Consider the following 20470-nt stretch of genomic DNA (forward strand, 5'->3'; position numbering starts at 1 on the left):
CAGTAATAAACCCGCAGTAACACACCTTCAGTAACACACCCTCAGTAACACATCCTCAGTAATACACCTGCAGTAACACACCTTCAGTAACATACCTTCAGTAACACACCCTCAGTAACACATCCTCAGTAATAAACCTGCAGCAACACACACTCAATAACACACCTTCAGTAACACACCCTCAGTAACACAGCCTCAGTAATAAAACTGCAGTAACACACCTTCAGTAGCACACCCTCAGTAACACAGCCTCAGTAATAAACATGCAGTAACAGACCATCAGTAACACACCTGCAGAAACACACCCTCAGTAACTCACCCTCAGTAACACACCTTCAGTAACACAGCCTCAGTAATAAACCTGCACTAACACACCTTCAGTAACACACCCTCAGTAACACACCCTCAGTAACACACCCTCAGTAACACATCCTCAGTAATAAACCTGCAGTAACACACCTTCAGTAACACACCTTCAGTAACACACCCTCAGTAACACACCCTCAGTAACACAGCCTCAGTAATAAACCTGCAGTAACACACCCTCTGTAACACAGCCTCAGTAATAAACCTGCAGTAACACACCTTCAGTAACTCAGCCTCAGTAACACAGCCTCGGTAATAAACCTGCAGTCACACACCTTCAGTAGAACACCCTCAGTAACACAGCCTCAGTAATAAACCTGCAGTAACACACCTGCAGTAACACACCCTCAGTAACTCACCCTCAGTAACTCACCCTCAGTAACACACCCTCAGTAACACATCCTCAGTAATAAACCTGCACTAACACACCCTCAGTAACACAGCCTCAGTAATAGATCTGAGGTAACACACCTTCAGTAACACACCCTCATAACTCAGCCTCAGTAACACACCCTCAACAACTCACCCTCAGTATTAAATCTGCAGTAACACACCCTCAGTAACTCACCCTCAGTAACACACCTTCAGTAACACAGCCTCAGTAATAAACCTGCACTAACACACCTTCAGTAACACACCCTCAGTAACTCACTCTCAGTAACACACCCTCAGTAACACATCCACAGTAATAAACCTGCAGTAACACACCTTCAGTAACACACCTTCAGTAACACAGCCTCAGTAACACACCATCAGTAACACAGCCTCAGTAATAAACCTGCAGTAACACACCCTCAGTAACACATCCTCAGTAACAAACCTGCAGTAACACACCTTCAGTAACACACCTTCAGTAACACACCCTCAGTAACACAGCCTCAGTAATAAACCTGCAGTAACACACCTTCAGTAACTCAGCCTCAGTAACACAGCCTCAGTAATAAACCTGCAGTAACACACCTGCAGTAACACACCCTCAGTAACTCACCCTCAGTAACAAACCCTCAACAACACAACCTCAGTATTAAATCTGCAGTAACACGCCATCAGTAACCCAGCCTCAGTAACACAGCCTCAGTAATAAACCTGCAGTAACACACCTTCAGTAACACACCCTCAGTTACACAGCCTCAGTAATAAACCTGCAGTAACACACCTTCAGTAACACACCCTCAGTAACTCACTCTCAGTAACACACCCTCAACAACACAACCGCAGTATTAAATCTGCAGTAACACGCCATCAGTAACTCAGCCTCAGTAACACAGCCTCAGTAATAAACCTGCAGTTACACACCTTCAGTAACACACCCTCAGTAACAAAGCCTCAGTAATAAACCTGCAGTAACACACCTTCAGTAACAGACCCTCTGTGACACACCCTCAGCAATAAACCTGCAGTAACACACCTTCAGTAACACACCCTCAGTAACTCACTCTCAGTAACACACCCTCAACAACACAGCCTCAGTAATAAACCTGCAGTAACACACCTTCAGTAACACACCCTCAGTAACACAGCCTCAGTAATAAACCTGCAGTAACACACCTTCAGTAACACTCCCTCAGTAACTCACCCTCAGTAATACACCCTCAGTAACACATCCTCAGTAATAAACCTGCACTAACACACCCTCAGTAACACAGCCTCAGTAATAGATCTGAGGTAACACACCTTCAGTAACACACCCTCAGTAACACACCCTCAGTAACACACCCTCAACAACTCGCCCTCAGTATTAAATCTGCAGTAACACACCATCAGTAACTCAGCCTCAGTAACACAAGCTCAGTAATAAACCCGCAGTAACACACCTTCAGTAACACACCCTCAGTAACACATCCTGAGGAATAAACCTGCAGTAACACACCTTCAGTAACACACCTTCAGTAACACACCCTCAGTAACACATCCTCAGTAATAAACCTGCAGTAACACACCTTCAATAACACACCTTCAGTAACACAGCCTCAGTAACACATCCTCAGCAATAAACCTGCAGTAACACACCTTCAGTAACACACCTTCAGTAACACACCCTGAGTAACCCACCCTCAGTAACACACCCTCAACAACACAACCTCAGTTTTATATCTGCAGTAACACGCCATCAGTAACTTAGCCTCAGCAACACAGCCTCAGTAATAAACCTGCAGTAACACACCTTCATTAACATACCCTCAGTAACTCACCCTCAGTAGCACACCCTCAATAACACAGCCTCAGTATTAAATCTGAGGTAACACACCTTCAGTAACACACCGTCAGTAACTCACCCTCAGTAACACACCCTCAACAACACACCCTCAGTATTAAATCTGCAGTAACACACCATCAGTAACGCAGCCTCAGTAACACAACCTCAGTAATAAACCCGCAGTAACACACCTTCAGTAACACACCCTCAGTAACACATCCTCAGTAATACACCTGCACTAAAACACCTTCAGTAACATACCTTCAGTAACACACCCTCAGTAACACATCCTCAGTAATAAACCTGCAGCAACACACACTCAATAACACACCTTCAGTAACACACCCTCAGTAACACAGCCTCAGTAATAAAACTGCAGTAACACACCTTCAGTAACACACCCTCAGTAACTCACCCTCAGTAACACCCCCTCAGTAACACAGCCTCAGTAATAAACCTGCACTAACACACCTTCAGTAGCACACCCTCAGTAACACAGCCTCAGTAATAAACATGCAGTAACACACCATCAGTAACACACCTGCAGTAACACACCCTCAGTAACTCACCCTCAGTAACACACCTTCAGTAACACAGCCTCAGTAATAAACCTGCACTAACACACCTTCAGTAACACACCCTCAGTAACACACCCTCAGTAACAGACCCTCAGTAACACATCCTCAGTAATAAACCTGCAGTAACACACCTTCAGTAACACACCTTCAGTAACACACCCTCAGTAACACACCCTCAGTAACACAGCCTCAGTAATAAACCTGCAGTAACACACCCTCTGTAACACATCCTCAGTAACAAACCTGCAGTAACACACCTTCAGTAACACACCTTCAGTAACACACCCTCAGTAACACAGCCTCAGTAATAAACCTGCAGTGACACACCTTCAGTAACTCAGCCTCAGTAACACAGCCTCGGTAATAAACCTGCAGTCACACACCTTCAGTAGAACACCCTCAGTAACACAGCCTCAGTAATAAACCTGCAGTAACACACCTGCAGTAACACACCCTCAGTAACTCACCCTCAGTAACACACCCTCAACAACACAACCTCAGTATTAAATCTGCAGTAACACGCCATCAGTAACCCAGCCTCAGTAACACAGCCTCAGTAATAAACCTGCAGTAACACACCTTCAGTAACACACCCTCAGTAACACAGCCTCAGTAATAAACCTGCAGTAACACACCTTCAGTAACACACCCTCAGTAACTCACTCTCAGTAACACACCCTCAACAACACAACCGCAGTATTAAATCTGCAGTAACATGCCATCAGTAACTCAGCCTCAGTAACACAGCCTCAGTAATAAACCTGCAGTAACACACCTTCAGTAACACACCCTCAGTAACACAGCCTCAGTAATAAACCTGCAGTAACACACCTTCAGTAACACACCCTCTGTAACACACCCTCAGTAATAAACCTGCAGTAACACACCTTCAGTAACACACCCTCAGTAACTCACTCTCAGTAACACACCCTCAACAACACAGCCTCAGTAATAAACCTGCAGTAACACACCTTCAGTAACACACCCTCAGTAACACAGCCTCAGTAATAAACCTGCAGTAACACACCTTCAGTAACACTCCCTCAGTAACTCACCCTCAGTAACACACCCTCAGTAACACATCCTCAGTAATAAACCTGCACTAACACACCCTCAGTAACACAGCCTCAGTAATAGATCTGAGGTAACACACCTTCAGTAACACACCCTCAGTAACACACCCTCAGTAACACACCCTCAACAACTCGCCCTCAGTATTAAATCTGCAGTAACACAACATCAGTAACTCAGCCTCAGTAACACATCCTGAGGAATAAACCTGCAGTAACACACCTTCAGTAACACACCTTCAGTAACACACCCTCAGTAACACATCCTCAGTAATAAACCTGCAGTAACACACCTTCAATAACACACCTTCAGTAACACAGCCTCAGTAACACATCCTCAGCAATAAACCTGCAGTAACACACCTTCAGTAACACACCTTCAGTAACACACCCTCAGTAACACATCCTCAGTAATAAACCTGCAGCAACACACACTCAATAACACACCTTCAGTAACACACCCTCAGTAACACAGCCTCAGTAATAAAACTGCAGTAACACACCTTCAGTAACACACCCTCAGTAACTCACCCTCAGTAACACCCCCTCAGTAACACAGCCTCAGTAATAAACCTGCACTAACACACCTTCAGTAGCACACCCTCAGTAACACAGCCTCAGTAATAAACATGCAGTAACACACCATCAGTAACACACCTGCAGTAACACACCCTCAGTAACTCACCCTCAGTAACACACCTTCAGGAACACAGCCTCAGTAATAAACCTGCACTAACACACCTTCAGTAACACACCCTCAGTAACACACCCTCAGTAACTCAGCCTCAGTAACACATCCTCAGTAATAAACCTGCAGTAACACACCTTCAGTAACACACCTTCAGTAACACACCCTCAGTAACACACCCTCAGTAACACACCCTCAGTAATAAACCTGCAGTAACACACCCTCTGTAACACATCCTCAGTAACAAACCTGCAGGAACACACCTTCAGTAACACACCTTCAGTAACACACACTCAGTAACACAGCCTCAGTAATAAACCTGCAGTAACACACCTTCAGTAACTCAGCCTCAGTAACACAGCCTCGGTAATAAACCTGCAGTCACACACCTTCAGTAGAACACCCTCAGTAACACAGCCTCAGTAATAAACCTGCAGTAACACACCTGCAGTAACACACCCTCAGTAACTCACCCTCAGTAACTCACCCTCAGTAACACACCCTCAGTAACACATCCTCAGTAATAAACCTGCACTAACACACCCTCAGTAACACAGCCTCAGTAATTGATCTGAGGTAACACACCTTCAGTAACACACCCTCATAACTCACCCTCAGTAACACACCCTCAACAACTCACCCTCAGTATTAAATCTGCAGTAACACACCATCAGTAACTCAGCCTCAGTAACACAAGCTCAGTAATAAACCCGCAGTAACACATCTTCAGTCACACACCCTCAGTAACACATCCTGAGGAATCACCCTGCAGTATCACACCTTCAGTAACACACCTTCAGTAACACACCCTCAGTAACACATCCTCAGTAACAAACCTGCAGTAACACACCTTCAATAACACACCTTCAGTAACACAGCCTCAGTAACACATCCTCAGTAATAAAACTGCAGTAACACACCTTCAGTAACACACCTTCAGTAACACACCCTGAGTAACCCACCCTCAGTAACACACCCTCAACAACACAACCTCAGTTTTATATCTGCAGTAACACACCATCAGTAACTTAGCCTCAGTAACACAGCCTCAGAAATAAACCTGCAGTAACACACCTTCAGTACCATACCCTCAGTAACTCACCCTCAGTAGCACACCCTCAATAACACAGCCTCAGTATTAAATCTGAGGTAACACACCTTCAGTAACACACCGTCAGTAACTCACCCTCAGTAACACACCCTCAACAACACACCCTCAGTATTAAATCTGCAGTAACACACCATCAGTAACGCAGCCTCAGTCACACAGCCTCAGTAATAAACCTGCAGTAACACACCTTCAGTAACATACCCTCAGTAACTCACCCTCAGTAGCACACCCTCAATAACACAGCCTCAGTAATAAACCTGCAGTCACACACCTGCAGTAACACACCCTCAGTAACTCACCCTCAGTAACACACCCTCAACAACACAACCTCTGTATTAAATCTGCAGTAACACGCCATCAGTAACTCAGCCTCAGTCAAACAGCCTCAGTAATTAACCTGCAGTAACACACCTTCAGTAACACACCCTCAGTAACACAGCCTCAGTAATAAACCTGCAGTAACACACCTTCAGTAACACACCCTCAGTAACTCACTCTCAGTAACACACCCTCAACATCAGAACCTCAGTATTAAATCTGCAGTAACACGCCATCAGTAACTCAGCCTCAGTAACACAGCCTCAGTAATAAACCTGCAGTTACACACCTTCAGTAACACACCCTCAGTAACACAGCCTCAGTAATAAACCTGCAGTAACACACCTTCAGTAACACACCCTCTGTAACACACCCTCAGTAATAAACCTGCAGTAACACACCTTCAGTATCACACCCTCAGTAACTCACTCTCAGTAACACACCCTCAACAACACAGCCTCAGTAATAAACCTGCAGTAACACACCTTCAGTAACACACCCTCAGTAACACAGCCTCAGTAATAAACCTGCAGTAACACACCTTCAGTAACACACCCTCAGTAACTCACCCTCAGTAACACACCCTCAGTAACACATCCTCAGTAATAAACCTGCACTAACACACCCTCAGTAACACAGCTTCAGTAATAGATCTGAGGTAACACACCTTCAGTAACACACCCTCAGTAACTCACCCTCAGTAACACACCCTCAACAACTCACCCTCAGTATTAAATCTGCAGTAACACACCATCAGTAACTCAGCCTCAGTAACACAAGCTCAGTAATAAACCCGCAGTAACACACCTTCAGTAACACACCCTCAGTAACACATCCTGAGGAATAAACCTGCAGTAACACACCTTCAGTAACACACCTTCAGTAACACACCCTCAGTAACACATCCTCAGTAATAAACCTGCAGTAACACACCTTCAATAACACACCTTCAGTAACACAGCCTCAGTAACACATCCTCAGTAATAAACCTGCAGTAACACACCTTCAGTAACACACCTTCAGTAACACACCCTGAGTAACCCACCCTCAGTAACACACCCTCAACAACACAACCTCAGTTTTATATCTGCAGTAACACACCCTCAGTAACTTAGCCTCAGTAACACAGCCTCAGAAATAAACCTGCAGTAACACACCTTCAGTACCATACCCTCAGTAACTCACCCTCAGTAGCACACCCTCAATAACACAGCCTCAGTATTAAATCTTAGGTAACACACCTTCAGTAACACACCGTCAGTAACTCACCCTCAGTAACACACCCTCAACAACACACCCTCAGTATTAAATCTGCAGTAACACACCATCAGTAACGCAGCCTCAGTAACTCACCCTCAGTAGCACACCCTCAATAACACAGTCTCAGTATTAAACCTGCAGTCACACGCCTGCAGTAACACACCCTCAGTAACTCACCCTCAGTAACACACCCTCAACAACACAACCTCTGTATTAAATCTGCAGTAACACGCCATCAGTATCTCAGCCTCAGTCACACAGCCTCAGTAATTAACCTGCAGTAACACACCTTCAGTAACACACCCTCAGTAACACAGCCTCAGTAATAAACCTGCAGTAACACACCTTCATTAACACACCCTCAGCAACTCACTCTCAGTAACACACCCTCAACAACAGAACCTCATTATTAAATCTGCAGTAACACGCCATCAGTAACTCAGCCTCAGTAACACAGCCTCAGTAATAAACCTGCAGTAACACACCTTCAGTAACACACCCTCAGTAACACAGCCTCAGTAATAAACCTGCAGTAACACACCTTCAGTAACACACCCTCAGTAACACACCCTCAGTAATAAACCTGCAGTAACAGACCTTCAGTAACACACCCTCAGTAACTCACTCTCAGTAACACACCCTCAACAACACAGCCTCAGTAATAAACCTGCAGTAACACACCTTCAGTAACACACCCTCAGTAACACACCCTCAGTAACACACCCTCAGTAATAAACCTGCAGTAACAGACCTTCAGTAACACACCCTCAGTAACACACCCTCAGTAATAAACCTGCAGTAACAGACCTTCAGTAACACACCCTCAGTAACTCACTCTCAGTAACACACCCTCAACAACACAGCCTCAGTAATAAACCTGCAGTAACACACCTTCAGTAACACACCCTCAGTAACACACCCTCAACAACACAACCTCTGTATTAAATCTGCAGTAACACGCCATCAGTATCTCAGCCTCAGTCACACAGCCTCAGTAATTAACCTGCAGTAACACACCTTCAGTAACACACCCTCAGTAACACAGCCTCAGTAATAAACCTGCAGTAACACACCTTCATTAACACACCCTCAGCAACTCACTCTCAGTAACACACCCTCAACAACAGAACCTCATTATTAAATCTGCAGTAACACGCCATCAGTAACTCAGCCTCAGTAACACAGCCTCAGTAATAAACCTGCAGTAACACACCTTCAGTAACACACCCTCAGTAACACAGCCTCAGTAATAAACCTGCAGTAACACACCTTCAGTAACACACCCTCAGTAACACACCCTCAGTAATAAACCTGCAGTAACAGACCTTCAGTAACACACCCTCAGTAACTCACTCTCAGTAACACACCCTCAACAACACAGCCTCAGTAATAAACCTGCAGTAACACACCTTCAGTAACACACCCTCAGTAACACACCCTCAGTAACACACCCTCAGTAATAAACCTGCAGTAACAGACCTTCAGTAACACACCCTCAGTAACACACCCTCAGTAACACAGCCTCAGTAATAAACCTGCAGTAACACACCTTCAGTAACACACCCTCAGTAACTCACTCTCAGTAACACACCCTCAACAACACAACCTCAGTATTAAATCTGCAGTAACATGCCATCAGTAACTAAGCCTCAGTAACACAGCCTCAGTAATAAACCTGCAGTAAAACACCTTCAGTAGAACAACCTCAGTAACACACCCTCAGTAATAAACCTTCAGTAACACACCCTCAGTAACATACCTTCAGTAACACGTCCTCAGTAATAAAACTGCGGTAACACAGCTTCATTAACACGGCCTCAGTAATACCCCCGCGGTACAACAGCCTCAGTAATAAAACCTATGGTAACACAGGCTCAGTAGCACACCCTCAGTAATAAACCCTCTCCAAGTGTTGGAACGTTGACACACCAATAGGGACCATGAGCCCTAGTTTGACCATTGTGAGACAGCTTAGTTTTACCCGACTGATGATTGTGTTGTTGCAATAGTAATCCTGCTCAGTATGGGAGGAACCACAAGTTCAGACTGGATGCAGCAAAGGCTATGGGTCATGAAAACATCTCGGCTGTAATACTGAAGACTTGTGCTCCAGAGCCAGCTGCATCCCTAGCCCGGTGTTGGCAATACGTTTGCCACTCACCACTCACGACTTGTGGCATATTGGCCACAGACATGTGGCGAATTGATGCTCTTCATTTTTAGAGCCACGTAATACTGAGTGTGTTAATGTTGCAGCAATGGATGTGTGTATGGGTGTCACTCAATAGACCGCTATTTATCGTCTGTCCCTAAATGAACAAGGAAGAATCAACCACGTTGCTGTGAGACAGGAGTCACATGGCAGTCAGACTATGACTATCTTTATGAGAATATAGCTCAGTTGTCGAGTTTCTAGTGACCTGGAAGCTGAAGGGCCACTTGCTCAATGAAACAAGAAAAATAGTCTGCCATTTGTTACCTTCTGTTACGACCAAGTGAGAAAGAGTTTAGGGCTCCCTCTCAGCCTTCAACTGGTCTTGTCCTAACAGGGTTTAATTTTAAACACACCGTTTTTTTTAGCTCCCCCTGAGTGAATCCTTGTTCATTAACTTCCAATTATAAGGCAAAGAAACTAGCCAAACAGGTTTTCTTAGGTTTAAAGAAAAAAAGTTGAACTTATTAAACTTAAATTCTAATTCGGTTAACGCCTACAGATACGTGACACACCCACACTAGCATACATACGCGATACACACATGCAGATAGAGACAGGAAAGAGCAGAAGAAATAAAGTGGAAAAGTTTGAGGCAATATTTGAAGATGGTTTTGGTTACTGTTCCTTTGAGCTCACTGTAAAGTCCTTGATTGTAGGTGGGTCTTGTTTTTCTTTGGGGCCCAGTATTCTTCATAAACCTTGTTCGATGTACAATTCAGAAAACTCCCCAAGTTGGCCAGTAGGTTAGTCAAGTGACTAACTGGTATAACCACTTCTGTGTTTGTGGATTCTCTTATCCTTACTAGTATGCAAATGTCCTCCAACTAAGTGTCTGGCAGCCCTTGTAACAGGGCTTCGCTTCTTCCCAGCAACAATTTGAAATTTAATATCCGTATGGCAAAATTCATATGCCTCATTCTTGACAGGTGGGGGCCCAACATGACACATTCTCTATTTCTGTTCTTTCTCGGTGCCTCTAATGATGATACATTTAGATCTGTGGGACTGCTCTGTGAAGCGCTCTGAAAGCAGGGCCGGCCTTTGGAAAGACAGCAGTCTGATTGCTCTGGAAATTTTCTTGGGGAATCTAGTGACACATGAGATGTGAACTGAAGAACTTGGTACTGTTTAGCTGGTAGTTCGCAGTTTGTGAAAAACAGTTGAGGTGCATGAACAATGGATAACGCTGACAATGAGAGTTGCAATGTGCAATTTTGGCAAGCTGGGGCAGTGCAGCAACATCCAAATGTTCAGCTTCATCTTAATAGATCAGCTGAAACAAGTGATTGAGAGGAATAGAGTTCTATGGGCATAAAAGAAGAGATTACAGGAGGTTGACCATGAGCCAAAGGTTTAATAAATGTCCGGACACAGTGTTCAGAAATGGCAGGTGACGGAACGTAAGCAAGGCAAGATCCAGAGTGCAGAAACCAATACGTAGACATTTGTCAATTGCTTTCCCTCCCCAAGTCAGGTAAATATCAATTCTGATAAAATAGAGACAGTTTACTCTTGAAGAAACCTGTTTTTTTGAAATAAACTGGAGCACACTCTCAGAAACAGAATACTTCAGTTAACAGATTGTCACCACCTTTTGAGAGTACGTATAGCAGGCTTGCTCTGCAGAACAATTGGATTGCAAAACCCTTTTGAAGCTGTTCTCCTGGCTCTGGCAGTGAGTGTATCGATCTTGATTGCAGTCAGTTTAAAACCTTGAACCTATTTTCGAATGATTGTGCATCTGTTTTATGAATATTGTATATATTTTGTATCATGTGACAAATAGGCTGACTTGATCGTCACAAGTTAGGCGAGCATCAAAATCCTATTGGACAACGCCACCCTAGCCAAGACGTTCCAGTTCAGCTACAACACTGCCCTTTACCCGATAAAATGGAAATTTGCCCAGGTATGTCCTGTCCACAGAAAGCAGGACAAATCCAATCCAATTACTGCCCCATCAGTCTACTCTCAATTATCAGCACAGTGATGGAAGATGTCATCGAGTGCTAACATGCAGCACTTACACAGCAATAACCTGCTCACTGACGATCAGTTTGGGTACTGCCAGGGCCAACAGCTCCTGATCTCATTACAGCCTTGATCCAAGCATGAACAAAAGAGCTGAATTCCAGTGGTGAGCTGAGAGTGATTGCCTTTGACATCAAGGCAGCATTTGACCAAGCAAGGCATCAAGGAGCGCTAGGAAAATTGACGTCAATGGGAATTGGGGGAAAACTCACCATTGGTTGGAGTCATATCTAGCACAAAGGAAGATGGTTGTGGTTGTTGGAGGCCAATCTTCTCAGTCCCAGGACATCTCTGCAGGAGTTCGTCAAGGTAGTGTCCTAGGACCAACCATTTTCAGCTGCTCCATCTATGACCTTCCCTCCGTCATGAAGTCAGAAGTGGGGAAGTTTGCTGCTGATTGCACAGTAATCAGTTCTATTTGCAATTCCTCAGATACTGAGGCAGCCCGTGCCCACATACAGCAAGAGCTGGACAACATTTGACAAGTAACATTTGTGCCACACAAGTGCCAGGCAATGACCACCTGCAACAAGAAAGAATCTAACCATCTCCTTTTAATGTTCAACATCATTACCATCGCTGAAGTTGGTGCCTGCTTTTCCAATGCATGTGCTGAGCTCTTCATCAAGAGACTGATTGTTTGTCGCAATAGATCCAGGGTAGCAGAATTTACTGACAGGTGAAGACACAACACCCTGTCCCATAACTTCAGTGTTCTTGACACTGATGGTGAGGAAGAACATGACACCAGCATGGGTCAGCGAATCCATGAGCCTTTGGAGTTGGTCTTCGGTCTGGGCATCTAGTGCAGCATCATCAGCATACAGAAGTTCTCTGATCAGGACATGCCACACTTTTGTCTTGGCTTTCTGTCTTGATTGGTTGAGGAGTTTTCCATCAGATCGTGTGTGGAGGTACACTCCTTCCATGTTAGCAGGGAAAGTGTAGGTCAGGAGGACACAGAAAAAGATATAAAACCACACCTGCCAAATGGAAACATATTCATTTAGTCTTCGGAAAGGAAGCTGGGCAAGTGGATGAAGTAGCAGTGGGTGACCATTTTGGAGATAGTGACCATAATACAGTTAGTTTTAGCATAATCATGGAAAGGACAAAGATAAAACAGAAGTAAAAGTTCTAAATTGGGGAAGTCAAATTTTACGAAACTGAGATGTGATCTGGTGAAAGTGGACTAGATACAGCTACTTGAAGGAAAATCAGTGGCAAACCAGTGGGAGGTATTCAAAAGCGAGATTCTACAGGCACAGTGTAGACATGTCCCCACAAAGATAAAGGGTGGTACTGCCAAATCTAGAGCCCCCTGGTTATTTAGAAGCATATAGGGTAAGATAAAGCGGAAAAAGAAAGCTTATGACGGTTACAAAAAACCTAATACTTTAGAAAGCTTAGAAGAGTATAGAAAGTGCAGGGTTGAAGTAAAAAAAGAAATTAGGAAAGCAAAGAGAGGACATAAAAAATTATTGGCTGGTAAAATCAAGGAAAATCCAAAGATGTTGTATCAGTACATTCAGAGCAAGAGGATAACTAAGGAAAGGGTAGGGCCTATCAGAGATGTACAAGGAAACTTCGACATTGATGCACAAGATGTGGGCAGGATTCTTAATGAGTTTTATGTCTCTGTCTTCACAAAGGAGAGGGATGATGCAGACATTGTAGTAAAAGAGGAGGAGTGTGAAATATTGAATACGAGAAGCACAATGAGAGAGGAAGTACTAGAGGGTCTGACATCCTTGAAAGTGGATAAATCACCAGGGCCAAATGGATTGTATCCTAGGTTCTTAAATGAAGTCAGGGAGGAAATAGCGGATCATCTTCAAATCCTCACTCGATACAGGCGTGATACCAGAGGACTGGAGGTCTGCAAACGTGGTACCACTGTTCAAAAAAGGTGCAAGGAATAGGCTAAATAATTATAGGCCGGTCAATCTGACCTTGGTAGTGGGCAAATTATTGGAATCAATTCTGAGAGATAAGATAAACTGCCACTTAAAAAGACACGGTTTAATCAGGGATAGTAAGCATGGATTTGTTAAGGGAAGGTTGTGTCTTATTAACTTAATTGAATTTTTTGAGGAAGACCAAGAATGATACCTGGACTACAGGGGTTAAGTTACGAGGAGAGATTACACAAATTAGGCCTGTTTTCACTCGAATTTAGAAGGTTAAGGGATGATCTGATCGATATCTTCAAGATATTAACAGGAAAAGACAGGCTAGATAAAGATAAACTATTTTCACTGGTTGGAGATTTTAAAAACTTTTACTAAACCTGCCTAAATCCAGTTTGCAGCCTTGACTCTGGTTACTTGCAGCATTTCACTGCAAACCAAGAGCTGATGAAATGTTTTATTACCTGCACCCCCTTCCCCCACCCTCTCCCCCCTCACTCCCCCCTCCCAGCTCACCCCCTCGCACCCCCTTCTCCCATCCCCTCGCACCCCCTTCCCAGCTCCTCCCTCACACCATCTTCCCCTCGAACCCCCTTCCCCTGCACCCCCTCCCCAACCCCCCAGCAGCTCCCTTCCCAGCTCCCCCTTGCACCCCCTTCCATCCACCCCTTCCCCTCGCACCCCCTCCCCTCCCGCACCCCCTTCCCCCCACCTCCTCCCATGGCATCCACCTACACCTGAGCAGGGGCCCTAACAACCCCACTGCCTTGTGGGCATCTCGGGAGAGACCAAGGCTAAGGGAGTAAACCCTAACAGAAAATCCGGAGCGGAACCCCGAAGGCGGTCATGTGTCACCTTTGGCATGTTTCCGGCAGTTCCTGCAGCCATACCGGTGCCAAACGTCATGCTCTGCACTCCTTTGGACCCCACCAGGAAGGCCGAGAGGGAGGTTTTGACGCTTGGGCAACTCACAACCTCCATACATCCGCCCAGGCATGCACCATGGAGAGGTCACTCCATAGTTGCCTCACAGTGACCAAAACACGGAAGGCAGCAGAAACGGGTTATAAGTCCAGCTCAATTGCCGTAGAGATTGGGCACCAAGGGTTGCCTTTGTCGGTGGGAGAGGTCATCGCACCTCACTGCTCAGCTACCGCCTGCCTCAAACTGGGCAGCCCCCGGTCAGTAAGGTTCTGTCCCGCCACAGTCCACCTGCTTCAATGGGTGCTTGGAGCTCAGGGTCATTGCCTGACAAGTGGACTGTAACACTGCACCAAACAGCACGACCAATAAAGGAAAGAAGGTACCAGCCCTTCGTTTTGCAAGCTGGAACGTCAGAACTATGTGTCCTGGCCTGTCGGAAGACCTTACACAAATCAATGATTCTCGGAAGACCGCCATCATTAACAACGAGCTCAGTAGACTCAATGTGGACATTGCAGCACTTCAGGCGACACGCCTCCCTGCGAGCGGATCTCTAAGAGAGCAAGACTACACCTTCTTCTGGCAGGGTAGGGATCCTGAAGAACCAAGACAGCATGGAGTGGGCTTCGCCATCAGAAACTCTTTGCTCAGCATGATCGAGCCTCCCTCAAATGGCTCGGAACGCATACTGTCCATCCGACTGTTCACCGCCTCTGGTCTAGTACACCTACTCAGCATCTATGCTCCAACACTCTGCTCCCCACCTGAAGCTAAAGACCAGTTCTACGAGGAACTCCATAATATCATTAGTAGCATCCCCAACACCGAACACCTATTCCTGCTGGGAGACTTCAATGCCAGGATTGGGGCCGACCATGACTCAAGGCCCTGCTGCCTTGGGCACTATGGCATTGGAAGGATGAATGAGAATGGACAGAGACTGCTGGAGTTGTGTACCTATCATAATCACTGCATTAGCAACTCGTTCTTTCATACTAAGCCTGGCACCAGGTTTCTTGGAGGCACCCAAGATCACGTCGTTGGCACCAGCTGGACCTCATCGTCACAAGGTGAGCCACTTTAAACAGCGTTCAAATCACACGCAACTTCCACAGTGTGGACTGCAACATCGACCACTCCCTGGTGTGCAGCAAGGTTAGACTCAAACCAAAGAAGTTGCATCACTCCAAGCAGACGGGCCCCCCGCGCATCAACACTAGCAGAATTTCTCATCCACGTAAGTTTCTAAATTCACTTGAAAAAGCCCTTCAAAACACTCCCACAGGGGATGCAGAGACCAAGTGGGCCCACATCAGAGACGCAATCTATGACTCAGCAATGACCACTTATGGCAAACATGTGAAGCGGAATGCAGACTGGTTTCAATCTCACATTGAAGAGCTGGAACTTGTCATAGCCGCTAAGTGCATTGCACTGCTGAACTATAAGAAAGCCCCCAGCGAGTTAACATCCGTAGCACTTAAAGCAACCAGAAGCGCTGCACAAAGAACAGTCAGGCGCTGCGCAAATGACTACTGGAAACACCTATGCAGTCATATTCAGCTGGCCTCAGACACCGGAAATATCTGAGGAATGTATGATGGAATTAAGAGAGCTTTTGGGCCAACCATCAAGAAGATCGCCCCCCTCAAATCTAAATCAGGGGACACAATCACTGACCAACGCAAGCAAATGGACCGCTGGGTTGAGCATTATCTAGAACTGTACTCCAGGGAAAATGTTGTCACTGAGACTGCCCTCAATGCAGCCCAGTCTCTGCCAGTCATGGACAAGCTGGACATATAGCCAACAAAATTGATGTAATGCTGGAACTGTATTAAATGCTGGTTAGGCCACAGTTGGAGTATTGCTTACTGTTGTGGTCACCACATTACAAGAAAGACATAATTGCTCTGGAGAGAGTACAGAGGAGATTTACAAGAATGTTGCCAGGGCTTGAAAGTTGCAGCTATGAGGAAAGATTGGATAGGCTAGGGTTGTTTTCCTTAGAACAGAGGAGGCTGAGGGGTGACTTAATTGAGGTGTACAAAATTATGAGGGGCCTCGATAGAATAGACAGGAAGGACCTGTTTCCCCTAGTGGAGAGGTCAGTTACCAGGGGGCACAGATTTAAAGTGATTGGTAGAAGGATTAGAGGGGACATGAGGAAAAAACATTTTCACCCAGAGGGTGGGTGTCTGGAATTCACTGTCTGGATTGGTGGTGGAGGCAGAAACCCTCAACTCATTGAAAAGGTACCTGGACATGCACCTGAATTGCTGTAATCTGCAAGGCTACAGACCAGGTGCTGGAAAGTGGGATTAGATTGGGTGGCTAGTTTTTCAACTGGCGCAGACACGATGGGTTGAATGGCCTTCTTTTGAGCCGTAACATTTCTATGGTTTTATGGAAAAACAACCGTTCACAACTACTCTCTTTTTCCTGCCCCACAGCCAATTTTGTAACCATTTTTTAAAAATTCATTCACGGGATGTTGGCATCACTGGCTAGGACCAGCATTTATTGCTCATCCCTAATTGCCCTTGAGAAGGTGGTGATGAGCTGCCTTCTTGAACTGCTGTAGTCCATGTGGGGTAGGTACACCCACAGTGCTGTTAGGAAGGGAGTTCCAGGATTTTGACCCAGCGACAGTGAAGGAACGGCGATATAGTTCCAAGTCAGGATGGCGTGTGACTTGGAGGGGAACTTGCAGGTGGTGGTATTCTCATGCAATTGCTGCCCTTATCCTTCTTGGTGGTAGAGGTTGTGGATTTGGAAGGTGCTGTCTAAGGAGCCTTGGTGCATTGCTGCACAGCATCTTGTAGATGGTGCACACTGCTGCCACTGTGCATCGGTGGTGGAGGGAGTGAATGTTTGCAGATGGGGTGACAATCAAGTGGACTGCTTTGTCCTGGATGGCGTCAAGCCTCTTGAGTGTTGTTGGAGCTGCACCCATCCAGGCAAGTGGAGAGTATTCCATCACACTCCTGACTTGTGCCTTGTCGATGGTGGACAGGCTTTGGGGAGTCAGGAGGTGTGTTACTCGCCACAGGATTGCTAGCCTCTGACCTGCTCTTGTAGCCATGGTATCTATATGGCTACTAGAGTTCAGTTTCTGGTCAATGGTAACCCCCAGGATGTTGATGGTGGGGGATTCAGCGATTGTAATGTCATTGAATGTCAAGGGGAGATGGTTAGATTCTCTCTTGTTTGAGATAGTCATTGTCTGGCACTTGTGTGGCGTGAATGTTATTTGCATTTATCAGCCCCAGCCTGGATATTGTCCAGGTCTTGCTGCATTTCTACACGGACTGCTTCAGTATCTGAGGAGTCGTGAATGGTGCTGAACATTGTGCAATCATCAGCGAGCATCCCCACTTCTGACCTTATGATGGAGGGAAGGTCATTGATGAAGCAGCTGAAGATGGTTGGGCCTAGGACACTACCCTGAGAAACTCCTGCAGTGATGTCATGGAGCTGAGATGATTGACCTCCAACAATCACAACCATCTTCCTTTGTGCTAGGTATGACTCCAACCGGCGGAGTGTTGTTACTGTCCTATTTAGTCCATGGGCTCTAACTTTGTTGGCAAGCCTGTTATGTGGGACTTTATCAAATACCTTTTGGAAATCCATATACACCACATCAACTGCATTACCTTCATCAACCCTCGTTGTTTTCTCATCGAAAAACTCAAGCAACTTAATCAAACAGGATTTTTCCTCAACAAATTCATGCTGACTTTCCTTAATTAATCCGCATTTGTCTAAGTGGCTATTGAAATGATGATGTTTGTGTCACACATATCCTGTGGGATAGAGCTTCTCGCCAGCAGAGGAGGTCATGGAGATTTGGCAGAAAGGGAGGCTTTCTATACTGGAGTAGCTCAGCTGGTATTCTGTCCTTTCCCGTGCTTTCCTTGCAGCTAGGGAGCCAATGGCCCTTTCAAGCTCAAGGAATGAGGGTTCTGGAGCAAGTTCACACATGACAGGTAGCTGCAGAAGAGGTAGAGAGATATCTGACTCAGATGAGTATAGCTCACCGTAGTGTTCTTTCCAGCAGTCCATTTATTTGTTACTGTCAATGAATTACTTCTCCATCTGTGGATTTCAAGGGAACAACTTTGGTGATGGTGGGGCCGAGTGCTGTTTTGCTATCAACAAACATAGCATGAAGGTTACCAGCAGTTTGTATTTCTTCACATAGATTGATCCAGTACTTGTTAGCATTGTACTTTGCTTCAGTAATACACCCTCATTAACGCACCCTCAGTAAACATTTTCATTTGTTCATGGGATATGAATGTCACAGGTAAGGCCAACATTTATTGCCCATCCTAATTGCCCCTCAGAAGGTGATGATATTCCCATGTGTCTGTTGTCTTCGTTCTTCTACGTGGTAAAGGTCATGGTTTTGGAAGATGCCGTAGGAGGAGTTTTGGGTCCACAACCATAACCATCTTCTTTTGTGCTAGTTATGACTCCAATCGTTGGAGAGTTTTCCCCCTGATTCCCATTAACTTCAATTTTACTAGGGCCCCATGATGCCATACTTGGTCAAATGTTGCCTTGATATCAAGGGCAGTCACTCTCACCTCACCTCTTGAATTCAGCTCTTTAGTTCACGTTTGGACTAAGGTTGTATTGAGGTCTGGAGCCAAGTGGTCCTCGAGGAACCCAAACTGAGCATTGGTTAACAGGTTATTGCTGAGTAAGTGCTGCTTGATAGCACTGGCGATGACACCTGCCATCGCTTTGCTGATGATCGAGATTAAACTGATGGGGCGGTAATTGGTCGGATTGGATTTGTCCTGCTTTTTTGGACAAGTCACATCTGGGCAACTTTCCACATTGTCGGGTAGATGCCAGTGTTGCAGCTGTACTGGAACAGCTTGATATCAGCACAGCTAGTTCTGGAGCACAAGCTAAATGGGGTGGGGGTGTGGGTGTAAATCAACCAATTCCCTCTTGCCTGTTTTGCGATTCCACCAAAGCTGAATTTTATAGAGACATCAATTTTTGCAGCCTGTTTTCTGCTTCCCTTTGGCTTTTTTCTATGTAGTGAGAAGGCAACTTCAACTTTCTTTAAGAAACTAATAAATTCTCTAACCTGTCATTTCTGGCCCTCTTTCTATCCCTCTCTCTTGCTTTCTTCCTTTAATTGAGCCGGATCTTGGGATCAAGGCAGCAATTGATGATAAATGTTCCTTTTAATGTGCCAATTGTGAATTACTTCATCAACAGGCTGGCCTGCCATACACCTTCTTGGCAGTGAAATCTGATTGAGTGGCGTCGGGCTGTTTAAGTAGCTATACATTGGCTGACTTTGTTCCGGAGTAAAACCAATTCCGCACCCTGGAGCTGGGAGATTTTCCTCTTCAATAAAATTACAGCAGGGAACTTCCTGTGTCTAGGCAGCTTCAAGTAATTTGGCACAGCTGCTAATTCATCAAAAAGTGAATTAATAATCAGTGTGAGAATAGGGGCATGTCTCAAGATCGTCATCAATGCAATTACTGCATAAGAAACTGAAATGCCTTGCCTTTGCCACAGTCTGGAGAATCTTTCCATGATATTAGATTGGACGAACTGGGATTGTTCTCCTTGGAGCAGAGAGTTTAATAGGAGATTTGATAGAGGTTTTGATTGTGCAAATAAGGAGAAACTGTTTCCAATGGCAGACAAGTCAGTAAACTGAGGACACAGATTTAAGGTAATTGGCAAAAGAACATGAGGCAACGTGGGGAAAAATATCTTATGCAGTGAGTTGTTGTGATCTGGAATGCGCTGCCTGAAAGGGCG

This window comes from Heterodontus francisci, chromosome 15 (genome assembly GCF_036365525.1).
Source record: "Heterodontus francisci isolate sHetFra1 chromosome 15, sHetFra1.hap1, whole genome shotgun sequence".
NCBI lineage: Eukaryota > Metazoa > Chordata > Chondrichthyes > Heterodontiformes > Heterodontidae > Heterodontus > Heterodontus francisci.